Raw genomic sequence first — 13,830 nt, forward strand, 5'->3', positions numbered from 1 at the left:
GACTTGTTTGCAACTGCGCAAAACAAAATGGCTCCCCGTTTCACATGGCTTTTTTGCCTTAGCAATGAGTTGGGAAGGGATTTATGCTTATGATATTACTTGTGAACTCGATACGGGAAGAGCAAAGTGTTGTACTTCTCATTGTTGTGGCCCAGACCGATCTTTGATCGAAGTACCAGTCAAACTACCACTGTGGCCAGATCTTCTCTCTCAAAATCGCAATCAGATTTTCCATCAAAATCTAGAAACTCTCAATCTTGTAGCATGGAAACTGTCAAATTGCAACACATCAAGAGGATTTTCTGAAGAAATTGCAGAAATTATGGCAAATGCCAGAAAGACATCTACACAAACAGTTTATGATGCAAGACTCAGAATATATAACAGTTGGTGTAAAGAACAGGGTGTTAATCCCATTACAACATCTATACCAGAGTTAGCACAATTTTTTATGTATCTCTTCAATGTGAGAAAGTGTAAACCACAGACTATAGCTGGATAAAATCAGCAATAGCAATAGTTCATCAGAATGGGAGCAGTATTGGTACAAGTACAACCTGTCTTCATTGTTGAAAGGATTATTTAATAAACAGGTATATGACATAACTGGAATTTACCACTGGTTTTGTTAACTCTCACAAAACATCCATTTGAACCACTAGAGTCAGCAGATCTAAAGTTTTTGACTCTTAAAACTGTTTTTCTGGTAGCCATATCGTCGAGAGTGAGCGAGATTCATAGCCTCACTTTAGATGATGGTCACTTTAGAATAGAGAGGAAAGGAATAAAAATGTTACCAAATATTTTTAGCACATTAGACCATGGGACCCTATTTATATTCTGCATTTGATTCATTCGCCACAGATTCAGAGGATTTAAAATTGTGTCCTTGTCATGCATTGAATATTTATATCAATAGAACGAAAAACAGTCAAATAGGTTATTTGTGACATAAACAGAATAACCACAAGGAAGCATCAAAAGAATATTGCAAGATCTTAGTTAGCATGGTTCGTTTTGCTTATGATAATGCAGAAGCAGCAACATTGAATCTAAGAGCACATGACACTAGACGTTTGTCAACTTCCTGGGCTTTGTTCTGTGGTGTATCTGCAAAGATTAGGGCAGCACACTGGGCATCTGAATCTACTTTTACATCATTTTAAAAGATGTTCCAGATCATCAGTCCATTTTTGCCAAGGCAGCAATTTTGGACTCATCAAGGAGAGGGAAGCAAAAATAGGTAATTATGTACCTTTTATGTACTTTTGAACTTTTCCTCTTTGCTGCAAATTCTTTTGCAAATAGAAGCACAGGTTGAAATATTGAAATGAACTTGGAAATGAGATATTTACACTTACCTGCCTTACCCAGCCCACCTCCCCTCTCAAGGAAGTTGAAAGGTCAGAACCTTTTAAGTTCGTCGAGAGAAACTGAAGAGTTATAGTTAAGGGGGATAACTGGAGGTGATACCGTAGTTACTCTAAAAAAATATATCGACGCATTGTATGGGGAACTAGAGGGAAATTGCAAATAGTTAAGGAGGCAGGTAAGTGTAAATATCTCATGAACACGGATTTTACCCCCAAAAATCCAAAAATTGAGGTACCGTATAATCCTTATTAAACGTTTTTTGGTCTTTAACAATTGTCTCTGGGAGCAGTGATTAAAATCAACAAGAATCAAAAAATTAAAGAAAGTGAAAATGAAACTTATTTATCCAATTTCTTAGTGGAAAATGAATAATTTAGCATTATTTGGGTGGATTGTCTTTACTTTAAGTAAAGTTAGACATTATATTAGTGGTTCCTTGTATTTTTTTTTCAAAAGATGTCTTGAAATTAAAATTTGACATTTAAAAATATTGTAAAGAGAAAACTAAAATAACCGCCCCCTATTTGCAATTTTCTAACCGACCGGGGCAGTTTATAGGGATTATACGGTATTTCTTTCTCTTAACATATGTCATTTACTTCTTACAGAAATTTCAGATGCAGAATTGTTTATGAACATTTCATGAATATTTTGTTTCACTAAAAAATATTTACAAGGGTGATAATGGAACGTGAACTCTTGTTGATGGATGAGTATTATTTTACAAGCACAGAAAACAATTTGATATTCTGATTAAAAAAGCAACACTTCAGTATGTTTTCTAATGAGAATTAGATAGGTATTAGAGTACAAATTATTTATATATATATACCTTTTACCGTATAATGGGTATTGTTTACGTGCTGCTAATTATGTTCCCCTAACGGAATTTCGGAACATATTGTTTTTACTCTGTTTCTTATTATTAAGGTCTTCCGTTTCCAACGGAAGACCTTATTGTTTTCGTTCAGTTTCTTTTTCCCTATTATTATTATTATTCTTTTTTTTTCTTGCCGATTTTTGTCCACGCGAGTTCTCGGAAACGGCTCGGTCGATTTTCATGAAACTTTCAGATCTGATAGATATTTGTCTGAACCTTATTGGAAATTTTTTATATGTAGGCCGTCACTTCCGGTCGTGAGCTATGGGTGATTTACTGATTTTTAGAGGGTCAGCTTGTCCTGGCAATCACTCCAAACGAATAAAGATATTGACTTGAGATTTTCAGTGAAGGTAGAGGAAGGATTGCTGAATTGCTTTTTTGGGTCTATATCTTTCCAGCACAAAAGGCGTTGAAGCTCGCGTGAGCTCGTTATTATTATTATTTTTCTGACCATCTAATTTTGTGCACGCGATTTCTCAAAGACTACTGGATTGATTTTCATGAAATTTGCAGGAACAATGTGTTGTCATCTGAAGTTATTTTATCCAACAGATTTTTCGGAAATTACTTTCTGGTGCCAAGTTACGGACAATTTTCTGATTTTAAAATGACATTTTGTTCGTGGATAATCTCAAGAATGGTAAAAGATATCACTGTGAAACTTTCAGGGATTATAGATCGTGATAAGTACTACCCAAGACGCTATCTTTTGTACGTCGTCTCTACTTCCTGTCGTAACGGCATGCAAATTTAAAAAGTCGAATTTTTAAACTTTTTTGTTTTTCAATATTTTCAAATATATTAGTATGGTTGATAGAAAGTTTCTCATTAGGCTGAATATATAATTTTTTTGTAAATTGATAAATTCAAACTCGAGATATTAACATTCAAAAATCTGAAGCGGGACCAAAATGGCGGCGGTCTCTTTCAATTCCGACATTTTGCAATAGGGGTTTACAGAGGCAGCCGAGCGTTAGCTTGAACGAAAGTAACATAAGGAACAATGAAATGTGTAGGGATACTTGGAATGTCACTTCGTAGGTTGGCTGCAATTCTGCGACAAACTACATTTATAATCCAAGGTCTCCTTATAAGTCTTCTTTAATTGGTTTTGGTTGTTTCTCAAAGTAGAAATAGAAAAGAATTAATGTGAAAATTAAGTACAATATCTACTAACTTTTGTTTTGCATCACGGAAACACATAGCTTAAATAAAGTTATAATTAATAGTTTTTCAAGAAACAATATACGAGGGGTTATCAAAAAGTTCGTGGACTGAGGTTATAAAATTAGTACTTTGTAGTCTGTGCTTTCAAAATTTATAGGGAGCATAAAACAACAAAAAATAAGGAATTGTTGAAAATTTTAGCTAGATACGTTCATTATTTGCCAAATTATTATAAAATAAAAACGACATTATATGATCACCCGGCGCTGTTGTCGTTTATTTTCATGACGTCCGACGTCATTGTTTATTTCAATGTCCTCTTCTACCTCATGCACTCTTTTAGATGAGATTCCCTGGAGCTGAGTAAGGACTTAAACCCGCCTTGTTTATATGACTCTACAATGTCATGAACAGTGGCTTTCAATAATATAATATTCCAAATGGATTTATACATTAGGAGAGATCCTCGCTTGATTGTGTCAGTATACTTTGCTTTTGAGAGTTCAATATCTACAACACATGATCAACGTCATTTTTTGACGCGATTGATTTTTCACACCTTGACTACAAATTGACATTAACTGTGTATCCCTTTTCTCCCTGAATATATTTTGACATTAAAAGACAAGTATTCTGGGTGCATATTATTTCTCTGTAGCCAGTTTAAACATTTCTTAGGTCTATACCATTTTTTCAGGGGGCAACACTTGATAGAATGTTGGAAAAAGAAACCCCTCCCCCTTTTTGATGTCATTTTCAAGGCCTCATTTATTTGGACATTCCATGTAAAATTTACAATAAAATTTCATAGAACTTACAAAATGAAGTGAAAATTTAATATTTTATGGAAAAATTGTGTCCCGACACGTACCTGAATTAACAGGATTTTTGGATGCCAAATGTTCATATCAAGAGTTTTTTCTCAGTTACACATAGGTCGCGAAAACGTCGTGTTCTAGGTTGCGCCGCCTGGACATACCATTGCTTACAAAAACATTACTAATTTATTGAAAAATAAAATTTATGATTTATGGTTTATTCTTTAGATAGAAAAGATGACGCAAACTAAATATTTAAAAATTCATTGATGTGCCTAAAGCAGTTTTAATTTTATAGCGCTAGTCCACGAACTTTTTGATAACCCCTCGTATATAGTAAGTACAAAACGCGACCACTGTTTTCCCATGCACACTTGTGTCATATTAAACTAATAGAAAGGACAACTGTTACAATAAAAAAAAAATTTTTTTTTTAAAAATTACTATTTTTCAAAGACCGTTTAATTGACCTATATAACCTTTTTTTTTTCTTAATGCAAGTTATTGAACATAATGAAATCTTATTCCTTGACCCTCGTAGGGCGATCGAGGCATTTTTTTGGTGAAACATACCACCTTTTTCATGAAAGTGTAGGTAATTGGAAGGGTCCACTTTTGTGATTAAGAAGAATTCTTGTGCCTTTTGATATTTTTATCCTATTAATGGAATTATCCCAACACAGATCTTATTCCACGAGATATCGGACGGAAGACCTACTCGTTGCTCGCAATGAGATCGCATCTAGTTATTATTATGTCGCCCAAGACGAAGTCGGGGACGACATATTGCTATTGTACGCATTTTTTTTTGTCCAGGCGTTTTCTTGGAGATGGCTGGGACAATCTTCCTGAAACTTTCCTCAAAGGACGATCACTGGTTGTTGTTGTGCCATGTGGTCATTCAGTTTCAAAATGGCTACCGTTGCCATGGAAACCTGCAAAAAGCAACGAATTTTGACGAACTTTGTCCGCGAGTGTTCTCTCTGGTCCCTTGAACATTCGTCATGAAACTTTTTTATTTTAGTGATTAGTAATTGTAGTTTTGCGATTTGCATTTAAAATTTTTAAATAATCAATTATTGCCATGGAAACCAGGAGAAAGTTAAAATTCTTTAATTTCAATTTTCTCAATAACTACTCAAGCAATCGTTTTGAAACTGTCAATGTTTATTCCTTGCAATGTGTCAGTGATTTCTATTTTTAAAATAATTGTAATGAGTCGCTCACAGTTGCCATAGAAACGAAACAGAGAAATAGGTTAAGATGTATACGTCTTCTCCAAGGTCTAGGTCAAAGTTCTTCGTATCCAATAAAAGTTCTTTTCACAAGAATACATATTTGAAATAGGAAAGCCCTAGCCCTTACCATTCAAACGTTATGGCTAAGGTTCTATGTTCAAGACGACCCCCCACCCCCTCCCCTCCCCGAAGGAAGCGCACAGCCAGGTAGAATACAAAATATAACATATACAACTTACAAGTAACGTTTTAAAAGTTTCATTCATAAAATTCAGTTCTCCTGATGTGATCTGATATTTTGCCAACATTCATTCTTCTTCTGTCTTGTCTCTAGATTTTATAATTATTTTATTTTGTCTATAAAATAAAGTGTCACGCCACAGCATGATACGCCCGTCAAAAAATTACAATTACAATGTATCTTAAACAGTTAAAAGTGCAGGAAAATCATGTCAACCTTGATTTTAAGATTTCAATGATTTTTACACACCTTAAAAAATTTGTTTATCCATCTCCTGTGGTGTAGACATTAATTATAACAAATATTGCATCATTCATAGATTTCTATTCCTTGCCAAATGCCTATCATATTAAACAATATCAAATTAGTCTTCACAACTTAATCTATACCTAATTAATTTTGGAAACAAGAGGCCCATGGGCCTTATAGGTCACCTGAGCATTATGCAACAACTTTCCAGTGATTGAATTTGATCCATGTTTTAAGCCAGATGCTATAGCATTTACAATTTTGATCATCATAACTATACACTTAGCAGTTGCTTAGTTTGGTTACTTAATACCCATAGGCAGGGTAGGGGAACAAAAAATGCATTTGAACAAATCAGTAATATTCAGCAATAATCAGTAGTGCCGCTACCACACATGAACCCTTGACTCTTAGGCCTAGATCCACACATTGCACAATTTTTGAAAAGGCATCCTTGCTTTTCAAAAGTATTTGATTAATACCAAGGAGCAGATTTCAAACAATTCATCATTTTTCAGTACAGACCCCCCCCCCCTCTATGGTACTACTGACCCTGGGGCCTTGAAATTCACAATTCTGGAAGATAAGGACCCTTGCTCATAACTATATAGGTAGTTCATATGCTTAATACCCAGGAGCAGAGAAGAAAATATTCAAAGATTTAATGTTTTTTCACTATATAATCAATAGAGCCCCTCCCTAACACCAGAACCCCTGACCCTGGGGCCATAAAAATTTACAATTTTGGTAGAGGCATTCTTGTTCATCATAACTATGTACTTAGTTAGTTTATTTAATACTTTGGAGCAGAGAAGAAGATTTTCAAAGAATTAATGTATTTTCACTATATAATCAATAGAGCTCCGCCCTAACACCAGAACCCCTGACCCTGGGGCCATAAAATTCACAATTTTAGTAGAGGCACTCTTGCTCATCATATCTATGTACTTAGTAAGTTTATTTAATACCTAAGAGCAGAGAAGAAGATTTTCAAAGAATTTGTGTATTTTCACTATATAATCAAAAGAGTCCCGCCCTAACACCAGACCCCTGACCCTGGGGCCATAAAATTCACAATTTTGGTAGAGGCACTCTTGCTCATCATATCTATGTACTTAGTAAGTTTATTTAATACCTAGGAGCAGAGAAGAAGATTTTCAAAGAATTCGTGTATTTTCACTATATAATCAATAGAGCCACGCCCTAACACCAGAACCCCTAACCCTGGGGCCATAAAATTCACAATTTGGTAAAGGCACTCTTGCTCATCATAACTATGTACTTATGTAGTTTATATAATACCCAAGAGCAGAGAAGAAGATTTTCAAAGAAATAATGCATTTTCACTATATAATCAATAGAGCCCAGCCCTAACACCAGAACCCCTGACCCTGGGGCCATAAAATTCACAATTTTGGTAGAGGCACTCTTGCTCATCATAACTATGTACTTAGTTAGTTTATATAATACCCAGGAGCAGAGAAGAAGATTTTCAAAGAAATAATGCATTTTCACTATATAATCAATAGAGCCCCGCCCTAACACCAGAACCCCTGACCTCGGGGCCATAAAATTCATAATTTTGGTAGAGGCACTCTTGCTCATCATAACTATGCACTTAGTTAATTTATTTAATACCTAGGAGCAGAGAAGAAGATTTTCAAAGATTTCATGTATTTTTACTATATAATCAACAGAGCCCCGCCCTAACACCAGAACCCCTGACCCTGGGGCCATAAAATTCACAATTTTGGTAGAGGCACTCTTGCTCATCATAACTATGTACTTAGTTAGTTTATTTAATACCCAGGAGCAGAGAAGAAGATTTTCAAAGAAATAATGCATTTTCACTATATACTTATTTAGCCCCACCCTAGCACAAGAACCCCTGACCCCAGGGCCATGAATTTCACAATTTTGGTAGAGGACTCAGTGCTGATTACAATCATGCAAACAGTTTGACTGCTTGATGTTAAAGAAGAAGATTTATAAAGATTGCATTAATTTGAGTGGTTTTGGCCCCACCCCCAGGCCCCAGGGGGGCAGGGATCATGAAATTCACAATTTTTGTTTCCCTTCACCCATAGATGCTTTGTACCAAATTTGGTTGAAATTGGTTCAGTGGTTGCAGAGAAGAAGCTGAAAATGTTCAAAAGTTTACGACCGATTGACGACGAACAACGAACGACGTACGACGACAGACGAAAACAGATAGCAATAGGTCACCTGAGTGACTCAGGTGACCTAATAAAAGGCTGGCCATCAAATATAAACTGACCAACAGTTCTTCTGTCTAATTCCCAAAGGATACAGATAAGACCATGCTCTGAAGAAATGAAAGAGACATGCAGCTAGCCTTCCTACATTGAACACATTAATTAATCTTTAACTGGATGCTTGTCTACTCATTACTCCCAAAAGATTATTGGATCTGCACTATCTACCATAAAACATTTTTAAAACATATAAAACATCAATAATTTTTTTTTTTAGATTTAATGTCAGACAGTTAATTGTTAATATGCAATTCATATGGACATGCAGATTCCACCCCTACCCCCATAAAATTAATTTTTAAGTTCATAATATTATGTAATATCAAAATAGTTTAATATGCAATATCAAATTTGTTTTAATTACTTCTCATCAAATTCATTTTAAAACTTCAGATAGCCAACAAGAGCTATTTTTAATCCAACAGGCTTACCCATTTGGCCAAATACTCAAGGGATATAGCTAGCACCGATGCTCTTACAGCTACTCCTCTCACTAAACTCATTAATTTCTCTCTCTAATTTGACATGCAATTTTCTGTTATCAAAATTCTTCTTGACCAGTGCTTGATAATTAGACTCATGGGAGTGGTGGAATTTCTCTAACATACATTATATTTGTTATAGATTGCTGTCAAGTATATGCTAAAAAAATAAGTATTTTCTTAATTTAACATTTTTCTAATAAGGTTAGTGCAATAGTTTTACATTTTTTTGAATGTGTAAATGAATAGAAAAAAAAACATTTTTTTTTTAAAATTCCACTTAAATTAAAGGTCACAGTGACCTTGAAATAGGTCGCGACACACCTTCTACCTAAGATGCATAAACTGGCCAAGTTTGATGATTCTAAGTCTAATAGTTTTCTAGTTATGGACCGGACAGGATTTTTCCATATTTGGCTATAACTTTTTAATTATAGGTCAGAGCGACCTACTTTTTGTGCGCGACACACCCTCTACCCAAGATGTATCAGCTGACAAAGTTTGATAACTCTAGGCCTTATAGTGTTAAAGTTATGAGCCGGACACGAGAAAAGCTAACAGACGGACGGACGGACAGACAGACGGACACGAAGCCTATAACATAATACGTCCCGTCTTAAGACGGGCGTATAAAAAATAACGATTGTCAGCTGCATTTATTAGCATTTCACGTTTTCTTGTATTTCCATTACTTGTATATTAATAATTTCATTAGATAATGCATGTATCAATTAGAAAATTGGTACGTCATTTCCATAGTTTTTATTCATTCATAAATCCTTGGATCCGCTCCTGCAGGTGCGCGAAGCCTTGATCACCACTGTAAACAAAACATTCATCTCGCCGAAAATGTTCAGGATTCCTCTAAACTGATAAAGTTTACACATGATTTATCATCTCATAACAAACATCAGCCCTGCCATCAGAACCTCTAAAAATGAAAGTGAAAGTAGCGAAATTTCAGAGTTCTCACTGCGTTATAATACACAAACAAATTCGGCTGATCTTCTTAATAAATTACATTTGCCAAGCTTTTTTGGTAGGAAAGATACTGCCAATTAAAAAGTATGAGGCTCAGTTCAGTACATCTGCCCAATTTCTTTTATGCAAGTCTGCAAATTTAGGAACTTGTAATTTTTTCCTGCACTACTTTCTTCTCCTACCGATTCTAAAAATAATTAGTGGGATGTACCTAATTAAGGTCTTCCATTTCCAACGGAAAGGACTGATACGACTCGATGGTTGTCCAAGCTTAGCTAATGGACCATTGTTTTAGTGATGATAAAAATGAAAGTCTTGTCCAGTACGGGGCGACATATGCTATTGCTTGCAATAGCAGACTTTCTAGTTATTATTCTTTTTTCTTCTTATTTCTTCTCTGGTACTTTTTTGTCCGCGAGTGTTCTCAGAAACTGTTCACCCAACTGAGCTAAAACATTTTGAGGGTTAATTGCTGTGTAGTGTAGGTGGTCAGAACGAAGGTCATTTTGTGCGCATACGCATGCATGTGCATGCGCGTGATATGAGTGAAATGACTGATATACTTAATATAGCTATAACTTTTTAATTTTCTAATTAAATGATTTGAAATTCATTATATAAAGTTATATTAATAGTGTAGATAATGTCAAATTAGCATGAACTCATGCATGCACGTGCGCTTCGCTCTGATTGGCTGAAACAAAAACCTCAAAATCTTTTCTGTTTTTTGACAAAATGCTATGAAATTTGAAACATAGGCATACTTTAGGATGTCTTACAATATGAAATGTAACTTTTGTCATCAAAACACGCGCATGCACGTGCGCTGCAAACTGATTGGCTTAAACTTTAAATGGCTATAACTCTCTTGTTTTTCAACCAAACAGAATGGGATTTAGAACATAGACAGACATAATAGACTCCTACAAGAGGGTATCATACATGCACGTACGAGCACATGTGCTTTGCTCCGATGGGCTAAAACAAAAATCTCAATTATCTTTTTTGTTTTTTGTTTTTTGACAAAATCCTTTGAAATTTAAGACAAAGTCATGCATTAAGATATCCTACAATATGATGTATAATATTTTCATGTAATCACACGCATGCACGTGCGCTGCAATCTGATTGGCTTAAACTTTAAATGGCTATAACTACCTTGTTTTTCAACCAAGCAGAATGGGATTTAGAACATAGACGGACATAATGGACTTCTACAAGAAGGTATGGTCATCATGCACATGCATGCACATACGTGCATGTGAAATGAGTAAAATGAAAAATACGCTTGAATGAGTGTATTTTTTAATATTTTTGGATTAAATGCTTTGAAATTAAGTATATTAAAATAAATAGATAGTGTAGACAAGATGATATGGTCATTCCGCACATGCATTCACATAAGCACGCGTGCAATGCTAAAATTTAAATATATTTTGTATTCTTTTGGAAAAACGTTGTTTAAGTCTAAATTGCATAAAGTACGTCTTATTAAATACAGCTTACAGGGAATATGGCACCAAAAGGGAGTTGGGGAGCGTTTGGGGAACATCTGTAACAGTCCCCATTACAATTAGCCCTAGTTTTTACTAATTTTTACGAGTTTTATGAATCCGTAAAATTGAAATGCGTAAAATTTCACAGAAGTAAACAAGAGGCCCAGGGGCAACATTGCTCACCTGAGCACATCGGCTAGGAAAACACACAAATCAGATCAGAATTGATGAAGAAGATTTTTATAGATTTTTTTAACATTTTGTTTGTATATATTACTTTGTAATAATTTGAATTTGACTCCCCATCATTTCCCTCCCTACCCCAAAGGGTACTCATGATTTGAACAAATTTAAATCTTCAATACATGAGGATGGTTACATGTCAATATCACTTAACATAGCTTTTCTGTTATTGAGATTTTTTCCTTTATTTTCCTATGTAAAACTTTGATCCACCATTGAGACCCTTCCCGACCCTTGGAGGTTATGATTTGAACAAATTTAATTCTACACTACCTGAGGGTGCTTCCATATAATTATCACTAAGCAATGCTTTGCTATTCTTTAGAAAAAGATTTTTAAAAATATTTTTTAATATAAAACTTGAATCCCCCATTGTAGCCCCACCCTATCCCTGGGGGTCATGATTTGAACAAACTTGAATCTACAATATCTGAGGATGCTTCCGAAAAAAATATCACCAATTATGGCTTTGCAGTACTTGAGAAGAAAATTTTTAAAGATTTCCCTATATATTTCTATGTAAAATTTGATCAGCCATTGTGGCCCCACATTTCCCTTGGGGGTCATGATTGGAACAAACTTGAATGTACGAGGGGTGTTAGAAAAGTTCGCGGACAAGTTCTATTGTGAGCGCGCTATTTCCACGAAACCGGTCAAACTTTCCAGATAAAATCTTTACCTTTTTTCCAATAAATATACAAGAATTTGGTGCTTCTCGATGATTATTGAAACATATACAGCTTTTTTATTTTGATAAAACTTGCTTCACGGAGCATGCTACATTTTGGCACGTTTACATCACAAAGACTCTTTATTAAAATTAAAAATTGCACAATTGTACCGCAAAGAGGTTTATGATATTTTACCTGCCGCTAACATATTAATGAAACGTCACTGGGAGAAATTTTGAACTAAATTGAAGGGTATATGACTGTTTTATAGCCGTTTATAACTGATCAACGCTTAAAAACACAAGCCAAAAATCGGAACGTCATTGAGCGTCATGGAGCACTGCACTGCGTAGAAATTATGTATACAGACTGGAAAATGTCTAAAAAGAGATTAGAATGTTAAAGATGCTGCCGAGAATTTCCTACACCTCCAAAGGACAAGTTTTCAAATGGTTGTAGCTTCATAAGAATGGAAGGATTAACATTTTGAATGATTAGCTCCATCGATACTTCAATACCCCCGTATCGCATGGACATTGCGTTGCGCCTATATGGTTTTGCATAGTTTCCATACCTGATCGATTAACTGCATAGATCCGAATCAGTACAAAAGACATTATATAGAAGAAAAGTAACATGTCTTGATATAGATATTCAATTTTAAAGTAGACAAAAGATAAGAAAATTCTGAAGAAATAAAAGATTTATAGAACTGCGACAAAGCTTAACCGGTTGAAATCTGGTTGTCACATCGCCTTACGTCAAGTGATTGCTTCGTGAATCCCATGACCTCATAGTAAAAATCGGTGTATATTTTCAAGATTTTATTTTATGGACCTGATTTTTTACATACCAATTAACAAAATGTAGGAATTTAACTAGACATAGGTCATACCTCACAGTACACAATAGATTTTCCGTAATTCAATGTGTCCTCAAACTTTTCTAATGACCCTCGTACACTATCTGAGGATGATTCAACATGAGTTTCATCTTTCCTGTCCCAATGGTTCTTGAGAAGAAGATTTTAAAGATTTTTCCTACATATTCCTATGTAAAACTTTGATCAGCCATTGTGGCCCCATCCTACCTTCAGGGGTCATGATTTGAACAAACTTGAATCTACACTACCTGAGGATGATTCCACATGAGTTTCATCTTTCCTGGCCGAGCGGTTCTTGAGAAGAAGATTTTTAAAAATGCCATTAATTTTTCTCTAATTCATAATTATCTCCCCTTGAAAAGGTTAATGTTTTTGGAGCAGGTTAACATTTTTGGAGCAGTTTTTGGTGTAGGTCTCATTTCCAAGGAACTATAGGCATTGCCCCTCATTTGAACAAACTTGAATTCCTTTTACCCAAGGATACTTTGTAGCAAGTTTGGTTGAAATTGGCCCAGTGGTTCTTGAGAAGAAGATGAAAATGTGAAAAGTTTACAACGATGACGACAACGACGACAACAACGACGACAGACAAGGGACAAATTTTGATCAGGAAAGCTCACTTGAGCCTTTGGCTCAGGTGACCTAAAAACGACTGACAACGGACAAATTTTGATCAGAAAAGCTCACTTGAGCCTTCGGCTCAGGTGAGCTAATAATTACATATATATGTTAAATTAGATCTTCTTTTAGTACCATAGTGCTGAGATGATGTTTTTTTTTTTCCTATAAGTAGGCTAATCTGTAATGTTTTAAATGTGAATCATGACA

General features: G+C 35.0%; 1 protein-coding gene and 1 long non-coding RNA gene across 3 annotated transcripts in view; both read right to left on the minus strand.

The window, feature by feature from the left end:
- LOC134275905 (splicing factor, suppressor of white-apricot homolog) overlaps positions 1-13,830 on the minus strand; it is a 225,753-nt gene that overhangs the window by 164,805 nt on the left and 47,118 nt on the right. The window lies entirely within an intron of this gene.
- LOC134275906 (uncharacterized) lies at positions 5,847-9,333 on the minus strand. The gene is made up of 3 exons (XR_009993945.1): positions 9,300-9,333; positions 8,215-9,238; positions 5,847-6,110 (listed from the first exon to the last, which is right to left on the minus strand). It is a non-coding gene; the product is annotated as an uncharacterized LOC134275906 (long non-coding RNA).

Source organism: Saccostrea cucullata, unplaced genomic scaffold (genome assembly GCF_032062105.1).
Source record: "Saccostrea cucullata isolate Sc308-1 unplaced genomic scaffold, CSIRO_AGI_Scuc_v1 ctg539, whole genome shotgun sequence".
NCBI classification, from domain to species: domain Eukaryota; kingdom Metazoa; phylum Mollusca; class Bivalvia; order Ostreida; family Ostreidae; genus Saccostrea; species Saccostrea cuccullata.